This window comes from Arachis hypogaea, chromosome 1 (assembly GCF_003086295.3).
Source record: "Arachis hypogaea cultivar Tifrunner chromosome 1, arahy.Tifrunner.gnm2.J5K5, whole genome shotgun sequence".
In the NCBI taxonomy this organism is placed as follows: domain Eukaryota; kingdom Viridiplantae; phylum Streptophyta; class Magnoliopsida; order Fabales; family Fabaceae; genus Arachis; species Arachis hypogaea.
The window spans coordinates 81,463,152-81,489,626 of NC_092036.1; the positions used below are offsets into that span (position 1 = coordinate 81,463,152).

Consider the following 26,475-nt stretch of genomic DNA (forward strand, 5'->3'; position numbering starts at 1 on the left):
AGAAAAATCTTAGACTGTGGATTCTGGTGGCCCACCCTTTTTAAAGACGCTGCTGAATTTTGTAAATCTTGTCCCCCATGCCAAAGGTTTGGTAATATATCCCAGAGGGATGAAATGCCTCACCAAACTATGCTTTTCTGTGAAATTTTTGATGTTTGGGGCATTGACTTCATGGGTCCATTTCCAAATTCTAATGGCCACTTCTATATATTGTTAGCTGTAGACTATGTTTCTAAATGGGTGGAAGCAATTCATACCCGTACTGATGATGCTAACACTGTTGTTTCCTTTGTTAGAAACCACATTATTTGTCACTTTTGATCACCACGAGCAATCGTGAGCGATCAAGGCACTGATGAGCGGATAATTCATACGCTTTTTGGCATTGTTTTTACTATGTTTTTAGTATGTTTTAGTTAGTTTTTAGTATATTTTTATTAGTTTTTAGTTAAAATTCACTTTTCTGGACTTTACTATGAGTTTGTGTGTTTTTCTGTGATTTCAGGTATTTTCTGGCTGAAATTGAGGGACCTGAGCAAAAATCTGATTTAGAGGCTGAAAAGGACTGCAGATGCTGTTGGATTCTGACCTCCCTGCACTCGAAGTGGATTTTCTGGAGCTACGGAAGCCCAATTGGCGCGCTCTTAACGGCGTTGGAAAGTAGACATCCTGGGCTTTCCAGCAATGTATAATAGTCCATACTTTGCCCAAGATTTGATGGCCCAAACCGGCGTTCCAAATCAGCTCAAAACTGCCCGGCGTTAAACGCCGGAACTGGCACAAGAATGGGAGTTAAACGCCCAAACTGGCATAAAAGCTGGCGTTTAACTCCAAGAGAAGTCTCTACACGAAAATGCTTCAATGCTCAGCCCAAGCACACACCAAGTGGGCCCGGAAGTGGATTTTTATCTCATTTACTCATTTCTGTAAACCCTAGGCTACTAGTTCTCTACAAATAGGACCTTTTGCTATTGTATTTTCATCTTTTGATCACTTTAGATTTTATATCAGATCTTCGTTCTTCTGGTTCCCTCTCTGGGGCCGAAGCCAATGATCACTATTATCACTTATGTATTTTCAACGGTGGAGTTTCTGCACACCATAGATTAAGGTGTGGAGCTCTGCTGTACCTCGAGTATTAATGCAATTACTATTGTTCCTCTATTCAATTCAGCCTATTCTTGTTCTAAGATATTCATTTGCACCTCACTTATAAACGCGTGCCTGACAACCACTCCCGTTCTACAAGCAAACAAGGCTTGAATGTTTATCTCTTGGATTCTTCAACCGGAATCTTCGTGGTATAAGCTAGAATTGATGGCGGCATTCAAGAGAATCCAGAAGGTCTAAACCTTGTCTGTGGTATTCTGAGTAGGATTCAATGATTGAATGACTGTGACGAGCTTCAAACTTCTGAAGGCTGGGCGTTAGTGACAGACGCAAAAGAATCAATGGATTTTACTCCAACCTGATTGAGAACCGACAGATGATTAGCCGTGCCGTGACAGGGTGCGTTGAACATTTTCACTGAGAGGATGGGAGGTAGCCACTGACAACGGTGAAACCCTACATACAGCTTGCCATGGAAAGGAGTAAGAAGGATTGGATGAAGACAGTAGGAAAGCAGAGAGACGGAAGGGACAAAGCATCTCCATACGCTTATCTGAAATTCTTACCAATGAATTACATAAGTATCTCTATCTTTATCTTTATGTTTTATTCATCATCCATGACCATTTGAGTCTGCCTGACTAAGATTTACAAGGTGACCATAGCTTGCTTCATACCAACAATCTCCGTGGGATCGACCCTTACTCGCGTAAGGTTTATTACTTGGACGACCCAGTACACTTGCTGGTTAGTTGTGCGAAGTTGTGATAAAGAGTTGAGATTGCAATTGAGCGTACCATGTTGATGGCGCCATTGATGATCACAATTTCGTGCACCAAGTTTTTGGCGCCGTTGCCGGGGATTGTTCGAGTTTGGACAACTGACGGTTCATCTTGTTGCTTAGATTAGGTATTTTTTTTCAGAGTTTTTAAGAATGAATTCTAGTGTTTCAAGGTGATGTTCTTATCATCACCAAAGCTGATTGATTTTCATCAATTTAGCTCTTGAATGCAATGTCCTGCTGAAGCTTGGTTAGCCATGTCTAATTTCTTTAGACTGAAGCTTTAGACTAACATTGCATGATTCCTGGAATTCTTATTAAGAATTTTGATATCTTTATTTTCTTTTCCACTTAATTTTCGAAAAATCCAAAAAAATTACAAAATCATAAAAACCAAAAATATTTTATGTTTCTTGTTGAGTCTAGTATCTCATGTTAAGTTTGGTGTCAATTGCATGTTTCTGTTCTCCCTGCATTTTTCGAATTCATGCATGTATCTTCATTAATCTTCAAGTTGTTCTTGATGATTTTCTTGCTATAATTTTTAAACTCTCTTGACTTGAGTGTTTTGTTGTTTCTCATAAGCATTCTCATTTTGTTAGTGTCAATAGTATACAAACTCCTAAGTTTGGTGTCTTGCATGCATTGTTATTTGATTTTAGTTGCACTTTGATTATTCCTTATTATTAAAAATCCAAAAATATTTTTAGTTTGTGTCTTTTCAAGTCAATAATACAGAGAATTGAAGATTCAGAATATACAGCAGAGGATTTATGCAGAAAAAGCTGGGCGTTCAAAATGCCCAGTGAAGAAGGCAAACTGGCGTTTAAATGCCAGCCAGGGTGCCTGGTTGGGCGTTTAACGCCCAAAAGGGTAGTGCTTTGGGTGTTAAACGCCAGAATGTGCACCATTCTGGGCGTTTAACGCCAGGATGGCACAAGAGGGAAGATTCTGTTTTTAATTCAAATTTTTTCAGGTTTTCAAAATTTTTCAAAATTAAATCTTTTTCAAATCATATCTTTTCAATCAAACCTTTTTCAAAATAAATTTCTTTCCATTTTCAATGATACTTGCTATCAATTAATGATTTGATTCAACATTTCAAGTATGTTGCCTTTTCTGTTGAGAAAGGTTTAATGCTTGAATCATATCTTTTCTTGTTAGCCAAGTCATTAGTTTTTAAAATCAAATCTTTTTAAATTGTTTTTCAATCATATCTTTTTAATCATATCTTTTTCAAAATAGTTTTCAATCATATCTTTTTGATTTCTAATTTCAAAATCTTTTTCAAAAATCACTTGATTTCTTTTCCACTCTTAGTTATCAAAAATCAATTAAAGTTTTTCAAAATATTTTTAAAATCTTTTACTTAATTTTCGAAAATTTCTTCCCCTCTTCTCATATCCTTCTATTTATGGACTAACACTCCTCCTTAATGCACAATTCGAACTCCATCTTTCTTGATAAGTTCGAATTCTTCTACCTCTTCCTTCTATTTTTCTTTTCCTCTGACACCTCAAGGAATCTCTATACTGTGACATAGAGGATTCCATATTTTCTTGTTCTCTTCTCTTTCATATGAGCAGGAGCAAAGACAAAAGCATTCTTGTTGAGGCTGATCCTGAACCTGAAAGGACCTTGAAGTGAAAGCAAAGAGAAGCTAAGGCACAACTCTCTGAAAAGACCTAACAGAAATCTTCAAACAAGAAGAAGACATGGCAGCCGAAAACAACAACAATGCCAACAATGCAAGGAAGGTGCTGGGTGACTTTATTGCACCTACTCCCGACTTCTATGGGAGAAGCATCTCTATCCCTGCCATTGGAGCAAACAACTTTGAGCTTAAGCCTCAATTAGTTTCTCTAATGCAACAGAATTGCAAGTTCCATGGACTTCCATTGGAAGATCCTCATCAGTTTTTAGCTGAATTCTTGCAAATCTGTGACACTGTCAAGACCAATAGGGTTGACCCTGAGGTTTACAGACTTATGCTATTCCCTTTTGCTGTAAGAGATAGAGCTAGGATATGGTTTGACTCACAACCTAAAGAAAGCCTAAACTCTTGGGAAAAGCTAGTCAATGCCTTCTTGGCAAAGTTCTTTCCACCTCAAAAATTGAGTAAGCTTAGAGTGGAAGTCCAAACCTTCAGACAGAAGGAAGGAGAATCCCTCTATAAAGCTTGGGAAAGATACAAACAATTAATCAGAAAGTGTCCCTCTGACATGCTTTCTGAATGGAGCATCATAGGTATTTTCTATGATGGTCTGTCTGAACTGTCCAAGATGTCATTGGATAGCTCTGCTGGAGGATCTCTTCATCTAAAGAAGACGCCTACAGAAGCTCAAGAACTAATTGAAATGGTTGCAAATAACCAATTCATGTACACTTCTGAAAGGAATCCTGTGAACAATGGGACGAATCAGAAGAAAGGAGTTCTTGAGATTGATACTCTGAATGCCATATTGGCTCAGAACAAAATATTGACTCAGCAAGTCAATTTGATTTCTCAAAGTCTGTCTGGAATGCGAAATGCACCAGGCAGTACTAAGGACGCTTCATCTGAAGAAGAAGCTTATGATCCTGAGAACCCTTCAATGGAAGAGGTGAATTACATGGGAGAACCTTATGGAAACACCTATAATCCTTCATGGAGAAATCATCCAAATCTTTCATGGAAGGATCAACAGAGACCTCAACAAGGTTTCAACAACAATAATGGTGGAAGAAACAGGTTTAGCAATGACAAGCCTTTTCCATCATCTTCTCAGCAACAGACAGAGAGTTCTAAGCAGAATAACTCTGACTTAGCAACCATGGTTTCTGATCTAATCAAAACCACTCAAAGTTTCATGACTGAAACAAGGTCCTCCATTAGAAATCTGGAGGCACAAGTGGGGCAGCTGAGCAAGAAAATTACTGAACTCACTCCTAGTACTCTTCCAAGCAATACAGAAGAAAATCCAAATGGAGAGTGCAAGGCCATCAACAAGGCCGAATTTGGAGAGGAGGAAGAGGCAGTGAACGCCACTGAGGAAGACCTCAATGGACGTCCACTGGCCTCCAATGAGTTCCCTAATGAGGAACCATGGGAATCTGAGGCTCACACTGAGACCATAGAGATTCCATTGGATTTACTTCTGCCATTCATGAGCTCTGATGAGTATTCTTCCTCTGAAGAGGATGAGTATGTCACTGAAGAGCAAGTTGCTTAATACCTTGGAGCAATCATGAAGCTAAATGACAAGTTATTTGGTAATGAGACTTGGGAGGATGAATCCCTTTTGCTCACCAAAGAATTGGATGACTTGTCTAGGCAGAAATTACCTCAAAAGAGACAAGATCCTGGGAAGTTCTCAATACCTTGTACCATAGGCACCATGACCTTTAAGAAGGCTCTATGTGACCTAGGGTCAAGTATAAACCTCATGTCTCTCTCTGTAATGGAGAAGCTAGGGATCTTTGAGGTGCAAGCTGCAAGAATCTCACTAGAGATGGCAGACAATTCAAGAAAACAAGCTTATGGACTTGTAGAGGGTGTTCTGGTGAAGATTGAAGACCATTACATCCCTGCTAATTTCATAGTCCTAGAGACTGGGAAGTGCGTGGATGAATCCATCATCCTTGGCAGACCCTTCCTACCCACAGCAAAGGCTGTGATTGATGTGGACAGAGGAGAACTGATCATTCAAGTGAATGAAGAATCCTTGGTGTTTAAGGCTCAAGGATATCCCTCTGTCACCATGGAGAGGAAGCATGAAGAGCTTCTCTCAAAACAGAGCCCCAACGTCAAACTCTAAGTTTGGTGTTGGGAGGCCACAACCAAATTCTAAGTTTGGTGTTGAACCCCCACATTCAAACTCTAAGTTTGGTGTTGGGAGGTTGATGAGCGGATAATTTGTACGCTTTTTGGCATTGTTTTTAGTATGTTTTTAGTATGATCTAGTTAGTTTTTAGTATATTTTTATTAGTTTTTAGTTAAAATTCTCTTTTCTGGACTTTACTATGCGTTTGTGTGTTTTTCTGTGATTTCAGGTATTTTCTGGCTGAAATTGAGGGACCTGAGCAAAAATCTAATTCAGAGACTAAAAAGGACTGCAGATGCTGTTGGATTCTGACCTCCCTGCACTCGAAGTGGATTTTCTGGAGCTACAGAAGCCCAATTGGCGCGCTCTCAACGGCGTTAGAAAGTAGACATCCTGGGCTTTCCAGCAATATATGATAGTCCATACTTTGCCCAAGATTTGATGGCCCAAACCGGCATTCAAAATCACCCTCAGAATTCCTAGCATTAAACGCCGGAACTGGCACAAGAATGGGAGTTAAACGCCCAAACTGGCACCAAAGCTGGCGTTTAACTCCAAGAGGAGTCTCTACACGAAAATGCTTCAATGCTCAGCCCAAGCACACACCAAGTGGGCCCAGAAGTGGATTTTTATGTCATTTACTCATCTCTGTACACCATAGGTTACTAGTTTTCTATATATAGGACCTTTTACTATTGTATTTTCATCTTTGGATCTTTGGATTATTTTTAGATCCTTTGATCATCTTTGGACATCTAGTTCTTAGATCATTGGGAGGCTGGCCATTCGGCCATGCCTAGACCTTGTTCTTATGTATTTTCAACGGTGGAGTTTCTACACACCATAGATTAAGGTGTGGAGCTCTGCTGTACCTCGAGTATTAATGCAATTACTATTGTTCTTCTATTCAATTCCGCTTGTTCTTGTTCTAAGATATCACTTGTTCTTCAACTTGATGAATGTGATGATCCGTGACACTCATCATCATTCTCACCTATGAACGTGTGACTGACAACCACCTCCGTTCTACCTTCGATTGGGTGAATATCTCTTGGATTCCTGATACACGATGCATGGTTGATCGCCTGACAACCGAGCCAGCCATTCCGTGAGATCAGAGTCTTCGTGGTATAGGCTAGAACTGATGGCGGCATTCAAGAGAATCCGGAAGGTCTAACCTTGTCTGTGGTATTCTGAGTAGGATTCAATGATTGAATGACTGTGACGTGCTTCAAACTCCTGAGGGCGGGGCGTTAGTGACAGACGCAAAAGAATCACTGGATTCTATTCCGGCCTGATCGAGAACCGACAGATGGATAGCCGTGCCATGACAGGGTGCGTTGAACATTTCCACTGAGAGGATGGGAGGTAGCCACTGACAACGGTGAAACCCTTGCTTGAGCTTGCCATGGAAAGGAGTAGGAAGGATTGGATGAAGACAGTAGGAAAGCAGAGAGACGGAAGGGACAAGCATCTTCATACGCTTATCTGAAATTCCTACCAATGAATTACATAAGTATCTCTATCTTTATCTTTATGTTTTATTCGTATATCATCATTCATATCCATTTGAGTCTGCCTGACTAAGATTTACAAGGTGACCATAGCTTGCTTCATACCAACAATCTCTATGGGATCGACCCTTACTCGCGTAAGGTTTATTACTTGGACGACCCAGTACACTTGCTGGTTAGTTGTGCGAAGTTGTGTTTATGCCATGGTATTGAACACCAAGTTTTTGGATTCATCACCGGGGATTATTTGTGTTGTGAAAAGTATTGATCACAATTTCGCGCTACCAAGTTTTTGGCGCCGTTGCCGGGGATTGTTGAGTTTGGACAACTGACGGTTCATCTTGTTGCTTAGATTAGGTATTTTTTTTCAGAGTTCTTAAGAATGAATTCTAGAGTTTCATGATGATCTGTTGAAATCTGGCTGGCTGTGAAGCCATGTCTAATTTCATTGGACCGAGGTTTCAACTTATCATCACAAGAGCTTATTGATTTCTATCAATCTTGCTGTTGGAGCAGTGATCTGCTAAGGCTTGGCTGGCCATTGGCCATGTCTAGTGTTTTGGACCGAAGCTTTCTTTGAAAGCTTGGCTGGCTGTGAAGCCATGTCTAATTCCTGGACCGGAGTCTTAGACTAGCATTGCACTGATTCCTGGAATTCTCATTAAGAACTTTGATATCTTTTTCCACTTAATTTTCGAAAAAGCACAAAAAAATTTACAAAATCATAAAAACAAAAAAAATATTCTATGTTTCTTGTTGAGACACTAGTCTCATTTTAAGTTGGTGTCAATTGCATGCATTCATTCATGTGTCTTAAGGATCTTCAAGTGCTTATTGATGATTTCTTACTCTGATCTTTGAATTCTCTTGACTTGAGTGTTTATGAGTCTCATATGCATTCTCATTAGTGTTAGTAGTATACAAACTGCTAAGTTTGGTGTCCTGCATGCATTGATATTTGATTTTAGTTGCATTTTGATTTTTCCTTATTATTAAAAATCCAAAAATATTTTTAATTTGTGTCTTCTCAAGTCAATAATACAGAGAATTGAAGATTCAGAACATACAGCAGAGGAATTACACAGAAAACGCTGGGCGTTCAAAATGCCCAGTGAAGAAGGACAGACTGGCGTTTAAACGCCAGCCAGGGTACCTGGTTGGGCGTTTAACGCCCAAAAGGGTATAGTTTTGGGCGTTAAACGCTAGAATGTGCACCATTCTGGGCGTTTAACGCCAGGATGGCACAAGAGGGAAGATTTTGTTTTCAATGCAAAATTTTTTCAAGTTTTCAAAGTTTTTCAAAATCAAATCTTTTTCAAATCAAATTTTTTTCAATCAAATCTTTTTCAAAATCAATTTCTTTCTATTTTTAAAAATACTTGCTATCAATCAATGATTTGATTCAACATTTCAAGTATGTTGCCTTTTCTGTTGAGAAAGGTTTAATGTTTGAATAATATCTTTTCTTGTTAGCCAAGTCATTAATTTTCAAAATCAAATCTTTTTTAAAAATGTTTTTCAAATCATATCTTCTCAATCACACCTTTTTAAAACTAATCATATCTTCTTAACCACATCTTTTTCAAAATAGTTTTCAATCAAATCTTTTTGATTTCTAATTTCAAATTCTTTTTCAAAAATCACTTGATTTCTTTCCCACTTTTATTTTCGAAAATCAATTAGTGTTTTTCAAAAATGTTTTCAAAATCTTTCACTCAATTTTCGAAAATTACTTCCCTTCTTCTCACATCCTTCTATTTATGGACTAACACTATTCCTTAATGCAAAATTCGAACTCCATCCTCTTTGATAAGTTCGAATTTTCTACTTCTGTCTTCTATTTTTCTTTTCCTCTGACACCTAAAGGAATCTCTATACTGTGACATAGAGGATTCCACATTTTCTTGTTCCCTTCTCTTTCTTATGAGCAGGAGCAAAGACAAAAGCATTCTTGTTGAGGCTGATCCTGAACCTGAAAGGACCTTGAAGAGAAAGCTAAGAGAAGCCAAAGCACAACTCTCTGTAGAGGACCTAACAGAAATCTTCAAAGAAGAAGAACCTATGGCAGCCGAAAACAACAACAATGCCAACAATGCAAGGAAGGTGCTGGGTGACTTTACTGCACCTACTCCCGACTTTTATGGGAGAAGCATCTCTATCCCTGCCATTGGAGCAAACAACTTTGAGCTTAAGCCTCAATTAGTTTCTCTAATGCAACAGAATTGCAAGTTCCATGGACTTCCATTGGAAGATCCTCATCAGTTTTTAGCTGAATTCTTGCAAATCTGTGACACTGTCAAGACTAATGGGGTTGACCCTGAGGTCTACAGACTTATGCTATTCCCTTTTGCTGTAAGAGATAGAGCTAGGATATGGTTGGACTCACAACCTAAAGAAAGCCTGAACTCTTGGGAAAAGCTAGTCAATGCCTTCTTGGCAAAGTTCTTTCCACCTCAAAAATTGAGTAAGCTTAGAGTGGAAGTCCAAACCTTCAGACAGAAGGAAGGAGAATCCCTCTATGAAGCTTGGGAAAGATACAAACAATTAATCAGAAAGTGTCCCACTGATATGCTTTCTGAATGGAGCATCATTGGAATTTTCTATGATGGTCTCTCTGAACTATCCAAGATGTCTTTGGATAGCTCTGCTGGAGGATCTCTTCATCTGAAGAAGACGCCTATAGAAGCTCAAGAGCTGATTGAAATGGTTGCAAATAACCAATTCATGTACACTTCTGAAAGGAATCCTGTGAACAATGGGACCAATCAGAAGAAAGGAGTTCTTGAGATTGACACTCTGAATGCCATACTGGCTCAGAATAAAATATTGACTCAACAAGTCAATATGATTTCTCAAAGTCTGTCTGGAATGTAAAATGCACCAAGCAATACTAAGGAAGCTTCATCTGAAGAAAAAGCTTATGATCCTGAGAACCCTTCAATAGAAGAGGTGAATTACATGGGAGAACCCTATGGAAACACCTATAATCCTTCATGGAGAAATCATCCAAATCTCTCATGGAAGGATCAACAGAGACCTCAACAAGGTTTCAACAACAATAATGGTGGAAGAAACAGGTTTAGCAATAGCAAGCCTTTTCCATCATCTTCTCAGCAACAGACAGAGAGTTCTAAGCAGAACCACTCTGACTTAGCAACCATGGTCTCTGATCTAATCAAAACCACTCAAAGTTTCATGACTGAAACAAGGTCCTCCATTAGAAATTTGGAGGCACAAGTGGGTCAGCTGAGCAAGAAAATTACTGAACTCCCTCCTAGTACTCTCCCAAGCAATACAGAAGAAAATCCAAAAGGAGAGTGCAAGGCCATCAACATGGCCGAATTTGGAGAGGAGGAAGAAGCAGTGAACGCCACTGATGAAGACCTCAATGGACGTCCACTGGCCTCCAATGAGTTCCCCAATGAGGAACCATGGGAATCTGAGGCTCAAAATGAGACCATAGAGGTTCCATTGGACTTACTTCTGCCATTCATGAGCTCTGATGAGTATTCTTCCTCTGAAGAGGATGAGTATGTCACTGAAGAGCAAGTTGCTAAATACCTTGGAGCAATCATGAAGCTAAATGACAAGTTATTTGGGAATGAGACTTGGGAGGATGAACCCCCTTTGCTCACCAAAGAACTGGATGACTTGTCTAGGCAGAAACTGCCTCAAAAGAGACAGGATCCTGGGAAGTTTTCAATACCTTGTACCATAGGCACCATGACCTTCAAGAAGGCCTTGTGTGACTTAGGGTCAAGTGTAAACCTCATGCCTCTCTCTGTAATGGAGAAGTTAGGGATCTTTGAGGTGCAAGCTGCAAAAATCTCACTAGAGATGGCAGACAATTCAAGAAAATAAGCCTATGGACTTGTAGAGGATGTTCTGGTAAAAGTTGAAGACCATTACATCCCTGCTGATTTCATAGTCCTAGAGACTGGGAAGTGCATGGATGAATCCATCATCCTTGGCAGACCCTTCCTAGCCACAGCAAGGGCTGTAATTGATGTTGATAGAGGAGAATTGATCATTCAAGTGAATGAAGAATCCTTTGTGTTTAAGGCTCAAGGATATCCCTCTGTCATCATGGAGAGGAAGCATGAAGAGCTTCTCTCAAAACAAAGCCAAACAGAGCCCCCACAGTCAAACTCTAAGTTTGGTGTTGGGAGGCCACAACCAACTTCTAAGTTTGGTGTTGAACCCCCACATTCAAACTCTAAGTTTGGTGTTGGGAGGTTCCAACATTGCTCTGAGTATTTCTGAGGCTCCATGAGAGTCCTCTGTCAAGCTACTGACATTAAAGAAGCGCTTGTTGAGAGGCAACCCAATGTTATATTTTATCTATTTTCCTTTATTATTTTATGTTCTTTTGTAGGTTGATGATCATGAGAAGTCACAAAATCAATGAAAAAAGCAAAAACAGAATGAAAAGCAGAAAGAAAAACAGCACACCCTGGAGGAGAGCGTGCTGGCGTTTAAACGCCAGTAAGGCTAGCTGTTGGGCGTTTAACGCCCAGTCTGGCACCATTCTGGGCGTTTAACGCCAGAAAGGGGCACTAGACTGGCGTTAAACGCCAGAAAAGGGCAAGTAGCTGGCGTTAAACGCCAGAAATGGGCACCAGCCCGGCGTTTAACGCCAGAAATGGCTAAAAACGCATTTTTGCATGCCATTTGGTGCAGGGATGACTTTTCCTTGACACCTCAGGATCTGTGGACCCCACAGGATCCCCACCTACCCCACCACTCTCTCTCTTCTTCACCCATTCACCAATCACCTCAGCACCTCTTCCCCAAAAACCCTTCACCTATCAAATCCCATCTTTCTCTTCACCAATCACATCCATCCTTCATAAAACCCCACCTACCTCACCATTCAAATTTAAACCACTTTCCCACCCTAACCCACCCTCAATTGACCGAACCCTACCCTTCCCCCTCTCCTATATAAACCCATCTTCACTCCTTCATTTTCACACAACCTAAACACTACGTCTTCCCCTTTGGCCGAATCCAAAGCCATTCCCTTCTTCCTCATTTCTTCTTCTTCTACTCTCTTCTTTCTTCTTTTGCTCGAGGACGAGCAAACATTTTAAGTTTGGTGTGGTAAAAGCATCGCTTTTTGTTTTTCCATAACCACTTATGGCATCCAAGGCCGGAGAAACCTCTAGAAAGAGGAAAGGCAAGGCAAAAGCTTCCACCTCCGAGTCATGGGAGATGGAGAGATTCATCTCAAGGGTGCATCAAGACCACTTCTATGAAGTTGTGGCCTTGAAGAAGGTGATCCCCGAGGTCCCTTTTTCACTCAAAAAGAGTGAATATCTGGAGATCCGACATGAGATCCGAAGAAGAGGTTGGGAAGTTCTTACCAACCCCATTCAACAAGTCAGAATCTTAATGGTTCAAGAGTTCTATGCCAATGCATGGATCACCAAGAACCATGATCAAAGTGTGAACCCGGATCCAAAGAATTGGCTTACTATGGTTCGGGGGAAATACTTGGATTTTAGTCCGGAAAGTGTAAGGTTGGCATTCAATTTGCCCATGATGCAAGGAGATGAACATCCTTACACTAGAAGGGTCAACTTTGATCAAAGGTTGGACCAAGTCCTCACAGTTATTTGTGAAGAGGGCGCCCAATGGAAGAGAGATTCAAGAGGGAAGCCGGTTCAATTGAGAAGGCATGACCTCAAACCTGTGGCTAGGGGATGGTTGGAGTTCATTCAACGCTCAATCATTCCCACTAGCAACCGGTCCGAAGTTACCATAGACCGGGCTATCATGATTCATAGCATCATGATTGGAGAAGAAATAGAAGTTCATGAGGTTATAGCTCAAGAGCTTTATAAGGTGGCGGACAAGTCCTCTACCTTGGCAAGGTTAGCCTTCCCTCATCTCATTTGTCACCTCTGTTATTCAGTTGGAGTTGACATAGAGGGAGACATCCCTATTGATGAGGACAAGCCCATCACTAAGAAGAGGATGAAGCACACAAGAGACCCCACTCATCATGAGATCCCTGAGATGCCTCAAGGGATGCACTTTCCTCCACAAAACTATTGGGAGCAACTAAACACCTCCCTAGGAGAATTAAGTTCCAACATGGGACAACTAAGGGTGGAGCATCAAGAACACTCCATCATCCTCCATGAAATTAGAGAAGATCAAAGAATCATGAGAGAGGAGCAACAAAGACAAGGAAGAGACATTGAGGAGCTCAAGCACTCCATAGGATCTTCAAGAGGAAGAAAGAGCCGCCATCACCAAGGTGGACCCGTTCTTTAATTTCCTTGTTCTTTATTTTCCTGTTTTTCGAATTTTAGTGCTTATGTTTGTCTATGTTTGTGTCTTGTGATCATTAGTGTCTATGCCTTGAAGTTATGAATGTCCTATGAATCCATCACCTTTCTTGAATGAAAAATGTTCTTAATTGAAAAAGAAAAGAATTGCATGAATTTTGAATTTTATAACAGTTTAATTATTTTGATGTGGTGGCAACACTTTTGTTTTCTGAATGTATGCTTAAACAGTGCATATGTCTTTTGAATTTGTGGTTCATGAATGTTGGCTCTTGAAAGAATGATGAAAAAGGAGACATGTTACTGAGGATCTGAAAAATCATAAAAATGATTCTTGAAGCAGAAAAAAAGTAGTGAATATTCGAAAAAAAAAAGAGAGAAAGAAAAAGAAAGAGAAAAAGAAAGAAAAAGAAAGAAAAAGAAAGAAATAAAGTTGTGATCCAAGGCAAAAAGAGTGTGCTTAAGAACCCTGGACACCTCTAATTGGGGACTCTAGCAAAGCTGAGTCACAATCTGAAAAGGTTCACCCAATTATGTGTCTGTGGCATGTATGTATCCGGTGGTAATACTGGAAGACAGAGTGCTTTGGGCCACGGCCAAGACTCAATAAGTAGCTATGTTCAAGAATCATCATACTTAACTAGGAGAATCAATGACACTATCTGGATTCTGAGTTCCTAAAGAAGCCAATCATTCTGAATTTCAAAGGATAGAGTGAGATGCCAAAACTGTTCAGAAGCAAAAAGCTAAAAGCCCCGCTCATCTAATTAATACTGATCTTCATAGATGTTTTTGGAATTCATTGCATATTCTCTTCTTTTTATCTTGTTTGATTTTCAGTTGCTTGAGGACAAGCAACAATTTAAGTTTGGTGTTGTGATGAGCGGATAATTTGTACGCTTTTTGGCATTGTTTTTAGTATGTTTTTAGTATGATCTAGTTAGTTTTTAGTATATTTTTATTAGTTTTTAGTTAAAATTCACCTTTCTGGAATTTACTATGAATTTGTATGTTTTTCTGTGATTTCAGGTATTTTCTGGCTGAAATTGAGGGACCTGAGCAAAAATCTGATTCAGAGACTAAAAAGGACTGCAGATGCTGTTGGATTCTGACCTCCATGCACTCGAAGTGGATTTTCTGGAGCTAGAGATGCCCAATTGGCGCGCTCTCAACGGCGTTGGAAAGTAGACATCCTGGGCTTTCCAGCAATATATGATAGTCCATACTTTGCCCAAGATTTGATGGCCCAAACCGGCGTTCAAAATCACCCTCAGAATTCCCAGCGTTAAACGCCGGAACTGGCACAAGAATGGGAGTTAAACGCCCAAACTGGCACCAAAGCTGGCATTTAACTCCAAGTGGAGTCTCTACACGAAAATGCTTCAATGCTCAGCCCAAGCACACACCAAGTGGGCCCGGAAGTGAATTTTTATGTCATTTACTCATCTCTGTACACCATAGGTTACTAGTTTTCTATATATAGGACCTTTTACTATTGTATTTTCATCTTTGGATCTTTGGATTATTTTTAGATCCTTTGATCATCTTTGGACATCTAGTTCTTAGATCATTGGGAGGCTGGCCATTCGGCCATGCCTAGACCTTGTTCTTATGTATTTTCAACGGTGGAGTTTCTACACACCATAGATTAAGGTGTGGAGCTCTGCTGTACCTCGAGTATTAATGCAATTACTATTGTTCTTCTATTCAATTCCGCTTGTTCTTGTTCTAAGATATCACTTGTTCTTCAACTAGATGAATGTGATGATCCGTGACACTCATCATCATTCTCACCTATGAACGTGTGACTGACAACCATCTCCGTTCTACCTTCGATTGGGTGAATATCTCTTGGATTCCTGATACACGATGCATGGTTGATCGCCTGACAACCGAGCCAGCCATTCCGTGAGATCAGAGTCTTCGTGGTATAGGCTAGAACTGATGGCGGCATTCAAGAGAATCCGAAAGGTCTAACCTTGTCTGTGGTATTCTGAGTAGGATTCAATGATTGAATGACTGTGACGTGCTTCAAACTCCTGAGGGCGGGGTGTTAGTGACAGACACAAAAGAATCACTGGATTCTATTCCGGCCTGATCGAGAACCGACAGATGGATAGCCGTGCCGTGACAGGGTGTGTTGAACATTTCCACTGAGAGGATGGGAGGTAGCCACTGACAACGGTGAAACCCTTGCTTGAGCTTGCCATGGAAAGGAGTAGGAAGGATTGGATGAAGACAGTAGGAAAGCAGAGAGACGAAAGGGACAAGCATCTTCATACGCTTATCTAAAATTCCTACCAATGAATTACATAAGTATATCTATCTTTATCTTTATGTTTTATTTGTATATCATCATTCATATCCATTTGAGTCTGCCTGACTAAGATTTACAAGGTGACCATAGCTTGCTTCATACCAACAATCTCTGTTGGATCGACCCTTACTCGCGTAAGGTTTATTACTTGGACGACCCAGTACACTTGCTGGTTAGTTGTGCGAAGTTGTGTTTATGCCATGGTATTGAACACCAAGTTTTTGGATTCATCACCGAGGATTATTTGTGTTGTGAAAAGTATTGATCACAATTTCGCGCTACCAGAGGTTCCAACATGGCTCCGAGTATCTCTGAGGCTCCATGAGAGCCCACTGTCAAGCTACCGACATTAAAGAAGCGCTTGTTGGGAGGCAACCCAATGTTATAATTATCTATTTTCCTTTGTTATTTTATGTTTTCTGTAGGTTGATGATCATGAAAAGTCACAAAATCAATTGAAAAAGCAAAAACAGCATGAAAAACAGAAAGCACACCCTGGAGGAAGAACCTGCTGGCGTTTAAACGCCAGTGAGGGTAGCAAATGGGCGTTTAACGCCCAGTCTGGCACCATTCTGGGCGTTTAACGCCAGAAAGGGGCACCAGACTGGCGTTAAACGCCAGGAAAGAGCAAGAAGCTGGCGTTAAACGCCAGAAATGGGCACCAGCCCGGCGTTTAACGCCAGAATTGGCATGAAGAGCATATTTTGCTCGCCACTTGGTGCAGGGATGACTTTTCCTTGACACCTCAGTATCTGTGGACCCCACAGGATCCTCACCTACCCCACCACCCTCTCTCTTCTTCTTCACCCATTCACCAATCACCTCAACCACTCTTCCCCAAAAACCCCTCACCTATCAAATCCCATCTTTCTCTTCACCACTCACATCCGTCCTTCATAAAACCCCACCTACCTCACCATTCAAATTCAAACCACTTTCCCTCCCAAACCCACCCTCACATAGCCGAACCCTACCCCTCCCTTCACCCCTATATAAACCCATCCTCACTCCTTCATTTCCACACCACCTAAACATTACTTCTTCCCCTTTGCCGAACCACAAAGCCAACTCCATCTCCTCTATTTCTTCTTCTTCTACTCTCTTCTTTCTTCTTTTGCTCGAGGACGAGCAAACCTTTTAAGCTTGGTGTGGTAAAAGCATTGCTTTTTGTTTTTTCATAACCATTATGGCATCCAAGGCCAGAGAAACCTCTAGAAAGAGGAAATGGAAGGCAAAAGCTTTCACCTCTGAGTCATGGGAGATGGAGAGATTCATCTCAAGGGTGCATCAAGACCACTTCTATGAAGTTGTGGCCTTGAAGAAGGTGATCCCTGAGGTCTCTTTCAAACTCAAAAAGAGTGAATATCCGGAGATCCGACATGAGATCCGAAGAAGAGGTTGGGAAGTTCTTACCAACCCCATTCAACAAGTCGGAATCTTAATGGTTCAAGAGTTCTATGCCAATGCATGGATCACCAAGAACCATGATCAAAGTGTGAACCCGGACCCAAAGAATTGGCTTACAATGGTTCGGGGGAAATGCTTAGATTTTAGTCCAAAAAATGTAAGGTTGGCATTCAACTTGCCCATGATGCAAGGAGATGAACACCCTTACACTAGAAGGGTCAACTTTGATCAAAGGTTGGACCAAGTCCTCATAGACATCTGTGAAGAGGGCTCCCAATGGAAGAGAGATTCAAGAGGGAAGCCGGTTCAACTGAGAAGGCACAACCTCAAGCCCGTGGCTAAGGGATGGTTGGAGTTTATCCAACGCTCAATCATTCCGACTAGCAACCGGTCCAAAGTTACTATAGACCGGGCCATCATGATTCATAGCATCATGATTGGAGAGGAGGTAGAAGTTCATGAGGTTATAGCCCAAGAACTTTATAAGGTGGCGGACAAGTCCTCTACCTTAGCAAGGTTAGCCTTTCCTCATCTCATTTGTCACCTCTGTTATTCAGTTGGAGTTGACATAGAGGGAGACACCCTTATTGATGAGGACAAGCCCATCACTAAAAAAAGGATGGAATAAATAAGAGACCCCTCTCATCATGAAATCCCTGAGATGCCTCAAGGGATGCACTTTCCTCCAAAAAACTATTGGGAGCAAATCAATACCTCCCTAGGAGAATTGAGTTCCAACATGGGACAACTAAGGGTGGAGCACCAAGAACATTCCATCCTCCTCCATGAAATTAGAGAAGATCAAAGAATCATGAGAGAGGAGCAACAAAGTCAAGGAAGAGACATTGAGGAGCTCAAGCACTCCATAAGATCTTCAAGAGGAAGAACAAGCCGCCATCACTAAGGTGGACCCGTTCTTTAATCTCCTTGTTCTTTATTTTTCTGTTTTTCGAAAAATCATGCTTATGTTTATCTATGTTTGTGTCTTGTGATCATTAGTGTCTTAGTGTCTATGCCTTAAAGTTATGAATGTCCTATGAATCCATCACCTTTCTTAAATGAAAAATGTTCTTAATTGAAAAAGAGAAGAATTGCATGAATTTTGAATTTTATAACAGATTAATTATTTTGATGTGGTGCCAATACTTTTGTTTTTTGAATGTATGCTTGAACAGTGCATATGTCTTTTGAATTTGTGGTTCATGAATGTTGGCTCTTGAAAGAATGATGAAAAAGGAGACATGTTACTGAAGATCTGAAAAATCATAAAAATGATTCTTGAAGCAAGAAAAAGCAGTGAATACAAAAAAAAGGGAGAAGGAGAAAAACGAAAAAAAGGGGAGAAAAGAAAACGAAAAAAAAGAGAGAAAAAGAAAGAAATAAAGTTGTGATCCAAGGCAAAAAGAGTGTGCTTAAGAACCCTGGACACCTCTAATTGGGGACTCTAGCAAAGCTGAGTCACAATCTGAAAAGGTTCACCCAATTATGTGTCTATGGCATAATGTATCCGGTGGTAATACTGGAAGACAGAGTGCTTTGGGCCACGGCCAAGACTCATAAAGTAGCTATGTTTAAGAATCATCATACTTAACTAGGAGAATCAATAACACTATCTGGATTCTGAGTTCCTATAGAAGCCCATCATTCTGAATTTCAAAGGATAGAGTGAGATGCCAAAACTGTTCAGAGGCAAAAAGCTAAAAGCCCCGCTCATCTAATTAATACTGATCTTCATAGATGTTTTTGGAATTCATTGCATATTCTCTTCTTTTTATCTTATTTGATTTTCAGTTGCTTGGGGACAAGCAACAATTTAAGTTTGGTGTTGTGATGAGCGGATAATTTATACGCTTTTTGGCATTGTTTTTAGTATGTTTTTACTATGTTTTAGTTAGTTTTTAGTTAAAATTCACTTTTCTGGACTTTACTATGAGTTTGTGTGTTTTTATGTGATTTCAGGTATTTTCTGGGTGAAATTGAGGGACCTGAGCAAAAATCTGGTCTAGAGGCTGAAAAGGACTGCAGATGCTGTTGGATTCTGACCTCCCTGCACTCGAAGTGGTTTTCTGGAGCTACAGAAGCCCAATTGGCGCGCTCTCAACGGCGTTGGAAAGTAGACATCCTGGGCTTTCCAGCAATGTATAATAGTCCATACTTTGTCCAAGATTTAATGGCCCAAACCGGCGTTCCAAATCAGCTCAAAACTGCCCGGCGTTAAACGCCAGAACTAGCACAAGAATGGGAGTTAAACGCCCAAACTGGCATAAAAGCTGGCGTTTAACTCCAAGAGGAGTCTCTACACGAAAATGCTTTAATGCTCAGCCCAAGCACACACCAAGTGGGCCCGGAAGTGGATTTTTATGTCATTTAATCATTTCCGTAAACCCTAGGCTACTAGTTCTCTACAAATAGGACCTTTTGCTATTGTATTTTCATCTTTTGATCACTTTAGATCTTAGATCAGATCTTGGTTCTTCTGGTTCCCTCTCTGGGGCCGAAGCCAATGATCACTATTATCACTTATGTATTTTCAACGGTGGAGTTTCTGCACACCATAGATTAAGGTGTGGAGCTCTGCTGTACCTCGAGTATTAATGCAATTACTATTGTTCCTCTATTCAATTCAGCCTATTCTTGTTCTAAGATATTCATTTGCACCCAAGAACATGATGAATGTGATGATTATGTGACGCTCATCATCATTCTCACTTATGAACGCGTGCCTGACAACCACTCCTGTTCTACAAGTAAACAAGGCTTGAATGTTTATCTCTTGGATTCTTCAACCGGAATCTTCGTGGTATAAGCTAGAATTGATGGTGGCATTCAAGAGAATCCGGAAGGTCTAAACCTTGTCCGTGGTATTTTGAGTAGGATTCAATGATTGAATGACTGTGACGAGCTTCAAACTCCTGAAGGCTGGGCGTTAGTGACAGACGCAAAAGAATCAATGGATTCTACTCCAACCTGATTGAGAACCGACAGATGATTAGCCGTGCCGTGACAGGGTGCGTTGAACATTTTCACTGAGAGGATGGGAGGTAGCCACTGACAACGGTGAAACCCTACATACAGCTTGCCATGGAAAGGAGTAAGAAGGATTGGATGAAGACAGTAGGAAAGCAGAGAGACGGAAGGGACAAAGCATCTCCATACGCTTATCTGAAATTCTTACCAATGAATTACATAAGTATCTCTATCTTTATCTTTATGTTTTATTCATCATCCATGACCATTTGAGTCTGCCTGACTAAGATTTACAAGGTGCCCATAGCTTGCTTCATACCAACAATCTCCGTGGGATCGACCCTTACTCGCGTAAGGTTTATTACTTGGACAACCCAGTACACTTGCTGGTTAGTTGTGCGAAGTTGTGATAAAGAGTTGAGATTGCAATTGAGTGTACCATGTTGATGGCGCCATTGATGATTACAATTTCGTGCCCCAGGCACCCATTTTTGTAACAGGAGACTAACATGATTACTGAAAAAGCATGGGATCATTCATAAAATAGCAATAGCCTACCATCCTCAGACTAATGGACAAGCCGAGGTGTCTAACAGAGAGATAAAGCGCATTTTACAGAAGATAGTCAAACCTCATAGAAGAGACTGGAGCACCAGACTACAAGATGCACTCTGGGCATACAGAATAGCATACAAGACACCCATTGGGATGAGTCCTTTCCGCTTAGTCTATGGAAAGGCTTGTCACCTTCCAGTTGAGGTGGAGCACAAAGCTTTTTGGGCAGTAAATGAATGTAACATGGGATTTGAGAAAGCCGGTGCTGAAAGGAAGTTGCAACTGCAAGAATTGGAGAGCCTTCGCCTAGAAGCTTATGAGAACTCAAGACTGTACAAGGAGAAAATGAAGGCTGTACATGATCAACACATCAAGAGAAAGGAGTTCCAACCTGGGGATTTGGTCCTTCTTTACAACTCTAGACTGAGGCTCATGCCAGGCAAACTACGATCAAGGTGGGAAGGTCCATATAGAGTCGAGATGGCTGAACTGTATAGAGTTTCAATCTAAGTCACCCTTCAAGCTCTGAACTCATCAAGGTTAATGGACATCGTTTGAAGCTCTACCATGGTGAGAAGGCGACGAAAAACAAGGAGTTAGAGATCTTCTTCCTGGAGGATCCACTCGCAACTGAAAATTGAGCTACTGAAGTGTCCAACTTAAGGACGTTAAAGCAAAGCGCTAGGTGGGAGACAACCCACCACGGTATGATCGTTCCTTTTCTTCTCCTTCTCTTCCCTCATCTATAACTCTTCTCCATACTACTGCCTCTATCTTGCACCTTATCTGTATACTGCATTTGCATAAAAAAAAATTCTTCACGCGACGCGACCGTACCATTGACGCGTCCACGTCGCAGGTGGATCCGAGAATATAAGAAAGTGAACAGAGAGTCACGCGAGAGCGTGGCTGGAGGCATGCCTTTGGTATAAATAATCACACGTGACCGCGTCGCTGACGCGTCCACGTCAAGTGCAAAAATTAGCCTCCCACGCGTCCGCGTCACTCACGTGGCCGCGTGCCTTGGAATTCGACGTAAAATGGGTGCACGACCGAAAGTTGTGCTAGAGTGGTGATGGATCGGTGCTGAACGCACAAATTCTTTCCACGCGGATGCGTGGCTCACGCGTCCGCGTCAAATCCTTTTAATGGCCACTCACGCGATCGCGTCACCCAACATTTGGCAAAAATAAAAATTCGAACAGAGAGTTGTGCGAGCGCGAGGCTGCCCTCGCGCCAGTAGCATAACATGTGTCACGCGTCCGTGTGACCGATGCATCTGCGTCGATTCACTTAATGCGCATTCGCGCGAATGCGTCACTCACGCGTCCACGTCGCTTGCGCCGCACAGCTTATCCTAATTTGCCACATATCTTATCTTTCTCTTCCCCCAATCCTACTTTTTCTTTTCCCTCACTTTCTTTCTTCCCCCCTTCTTCCTTCTTCCCTCATTCTCAATTTCTACTTTCTCTCTCTCTTCCCACCATTATCAAGGTTTTTCTTTTCTTCTTCCCTCCTCACTTTTCTATTCTTCTTCTTTATTTATGTTTTCTTCTTCCTTTCTCTTTCTTTTTACTTTCATTGCTTATGTTTTCTTTTTCTTTCCTTTTTATTGGTGTTGGAAATTTATTTGGTCATTGTGGATTGTTTCATAATTGTTTCGCAATTATATTTTTAAAGGGGTTGCTTGCATGTTCAATTTATTATTTTCTTTGGATTATTTACCATGCATGCTATGTGTTTGTGAAAAAGCCCATGTGGCATTATGCACTTTTCTACATTATCCTATCCTACTATTCAATGCATGCTTTTCACAAATTCCCTTTACTATTTTATTAATTGAATTTCATTGCCAATACAAACGTGATAGTTTGTTACGAAGTGATGCTTGATCTATGCTACTCATGCCCTTGCCGGCATGCCAATAATCATCTTGCATCTACTTACCCTATCATGCACTTGTTCTATTCCCTTTATTGATCTTTTCATATGTTGTCATGACCATGTGTTTATTTCATTCATCTTTACCGTGCACTGATTATCACTCACTCAATCCCCTTCCTTGCTTTATCTCTTTGGATTTAACTTACTCTCTCTTCCCTTTTTTCAGAATGGCCACCAAGAAAGGCAAAGAGAAAGCTACCCCTAAACCCATCGTAAGGAAAGGAACAAAGAGAGCATTAGTGGCAGAGCCTTCTCCAACTGCAGTCAAGCCCTCAACAAAAAGAATTAAAAGGATTATCAAGGTTGATGAAAAGGAGAGAGCCTTCCCAGCAAAAGACACTGCACGATTTCCAAATCACTATTCTGAGTAGATGTTTCCTATTCTGGCAGCTCGAAATTACAACAATGAACACCTTCTTATCCTTCCGCCTCGTATTGCTGAATTTGTTGAGCCATAAATTGCACAAAGACATTGGGGATTCTTACAGAGACAGCCACGACAGGTTAATCTTTCTTGGGTTGTTGAGTTTTACTCCAACTTCCACCTGCCGACTCTGCAGTCAGTTTATTTACGCCAGAAGCAAGTCCTTATTACAGAAGAGGCCATTCAGCACGCCTTAGATCTCCCCCCTGCTCCAGAAGGATTGGACGCTTTTCAGAAAGCCACCATCAAATGCCAGGCGTACACCTTTGATTGGGACGTTGTTCTCAGAGTTATCGCTCAACCTAGCAGCAAATGGATCTTCAGATACCATCGTTCCCATCCTAAGAGAATCTCGGCTTCTGCACTTACCTTAGAGGCTCACGTATGGGCACAGATTATGTCCCATTACATCTTCCCGAGTACTCATGAGTCCTCCTTCACGGCAGACATGGCCGTTCTCCTATGGAACACGTGCAGATCGCAGGCAACCTACCTTTCCCTGCCTTGGTCTCTGATCTTATCTCAGCAGCCGGAGTATTCTACAGAGCTGGAGACACCAAAGCCATTCTTCCACGGGATGATTAGTATGTCCCTAGCGGGAGATATCTTAGGCCGCAACTTGCCACTTCCAGCCAGTCCACAGAGGATGCTGCAGCTCCTCCACCATCTACTAGTCAGCTGCTGCACCAAATACTGAAGCGATTGGACCAACAAGAAAAGAAAGCAAAACTCCGAGAGCGCCGCAACCACCGCCATTTCAAACACCTCAAGGAGCTACTTACAGGCAATCACAGACCCAACGACGATCCAGGCACTCCGGACTCTACGTCATTCACCAGCACAGGGAGCCACGACAGTCTTGACTGTAGAGACACTGCCACCAGCCCACCACTGTTCCTGACAGATGGCACCGAGGACGGTGCAAATCCTTAGGTGTGGGGAGGTCGGTCAGTACCTGACTTCCGGAGGTAATTTTTCTTCCCTAAACACCAATAAATTAGGATATTTAGTTAGTTTTTCTTTCTTTTGTAGAATAGGATAAATTACATAGTAATAGATTAGTTGCATACATGTTCTACTTGATTGAAAAGACAATAAGTTTCTTCTAAAACTCTATCATCGGAACAAAATTTCACTAATTTTAATTAAAAACTCTTATGTTAAATTTGCTTGAAGTTGTATTTGGATCACAAATTTTAAAGCTAAAGAACACACACTACAAGTTCTTGAGTTAATGATTAGAGGATGATTCAATAATAAACCCAATTATAATTTCTCTCTTGAGTAGTTCAACTTAAGGGTTCCTTTCAACCATCCCCCAATCAAGTCATGGAACTACTCACTCATCATAATTATAAAATTCACAAAATTAATGGTGAAAATAAAAGAAGACATGATAAACAATAATGAAAGGATTAATTGAAAATAAAAATAGTCTATATTAATAACTTGTAAAAATAAGCCAAAGTCAACTCTAGAGGGATTAAAAATATGGAAGAATAAATATAAAAAGTAAATAACAAAATAAGATGACTAGTACTGGAGGTAGACTCTTCTCAAAAGCTAAAGCTAAAATCTTCCAATGCTAATTATGAATGCTCAAGTGAGTGAAAAACCTAGGGGAGGAGTAAATCTAGATCTAAAACTAAAAATTATGTAGAATGAATTGTGTCTCTCATTTCTGCATGTTCTCTGACTCTAGTCTGTAATTCTGGGCCGAAAATTGGGTTAAAATTTGGCCCAGAAACTCTGCCAGCGACTTTTGAAACTCTACAGATCGCGCACATCACGCGGACGCGTCATTCACGCGGACGCGTCATTCGGCGTTTTTTCTTTTCCATGCGGGCGCGTCGTCCATTCCTCCGCGTCGCTTCTGCTTTTCCAATCCGCGCGTCCACGTCACTCATGCGGCCGCGTCACTGCGAATTGCTTTCTTCCGCGCGGTCGCGTCGCTGATGCGTACGCGTCACTTCTCACTGGTCATCTCCTCAACTTCTTGTATTCCTTCCATTTTTTCAAGCTTCCTTCCCAATCTTTCATTCATTCATGCCCTATAAAGCCTGAAATACTTAACATACAGATCACGGCATCGAATGGAATAAAGGGGGATTAAAATACCTAATTAAAGGGTCTCTAGGAAGTAAGTTTTCAATCATGTAATAATTTTAGGAAGGAAATATAAATGCATGCTAATTATATGAATAAGTGGGTAAAGACCATGATAAAACCACACAATTAGACACATTGTAAACCATAAAATAGTGGTTTATCACCGGGGAACCTAGAAGTCATCCGATCATCATAGCAGACAACCTTGACAACGACCACGACTCAGATCTAGAAAACAAGACGCCGCATAAGAACGCGAACACTACACCAAACGATACTTTTCAACTAAACAAAAATAAGAACTCACCAAGTACAGAAATTATGGAGGCACTTCAAGCTCAATAATATCACTTGAAACAGCTCGAAAAAGAAGATGAACATCAATGGGAAGCCGAAAGGGACCTTCAGAGGGAAACTAGGTGACACCGAGAGTTGGCAGACAAGCTCCTAAAGCTTGAGGCCGACTTTAAAACAAAAACCATCCAGCCTGATCCCGAAGACAGCTCCCATAAAGATCAAGATCCATTCATTAAAGAGATTATGAAAACTAGAGTCCCAAAGAACTTCAAAGCTCCCGATATGACCCCATACGACGGCACATCAGATCCAAGACACCAACCTCAGCAATTTCAGAAGTAAAATGTATCTCACCGACACCTCGGACGCTATTTGATGCAAAGCCTTCCCAACAACATTAACAAAGACAGCAATTAAGTGGTTCGACACTTTGCCCCCAGATCCATCACAAGTTTTGACGACCTGGCCAAGAAATTTCTTGCTCGATTTTCCATCCAGAAGGACAAAGCCAAACATGCCCTAAGCCTATTAGGGATCAAGCAAAGAGATCGGAAGAGTCTTCGTAGGTACATGGAGAGGTTGAACAAAGCATGCCTAGGTATACAAAGCCTACCAACGGAAGCAGCCATTATGGGTCTCATCAATGGCCTGCGAGAAGGACCTTTTAGTCACTTCATATCAAGGAAACATCTGATATCTATGAATGAAGTGCAGGAATGAGCTGATAAGTACATCAACATAGAGGAAAATTCTCGATTAGGAGAGACCTCAAAATCCGAATTCTCCTACTCCTCCCGGGATAAGGATAAAGAGTCCAAGAAAAAAGAATATCAATACGGTGAGAAGCCTAAAAAATACAACAAATACATCCTCATTTGGGTGTCTCTTGTGGATGTTTACCAAGAAGTATGCCATACCGAGAAGATCCCACCACTACGCCCACTCAAAAGC

General features: G+C 41.1%; 1 non-coding gene across 1 annotated transcript; it reads right to left on the bottom strand.

Annotated features, from left to right (window-relative positions):
- Positions 1–9,674: 9,674 nt before the first annotated feature.
- On the bottom strand, positions 9,675–9,782 carry LOC112713678 (small nucleolar RNA R71). Its single transcript, XR_003158653.1, has one exon. It is a non-coding gene; the product is annotated as a small nucleolar RNA R71 (small nucleolar RNA).
- Positions 9,783–26,475: the final 16,693 nt, after the last annotated feature.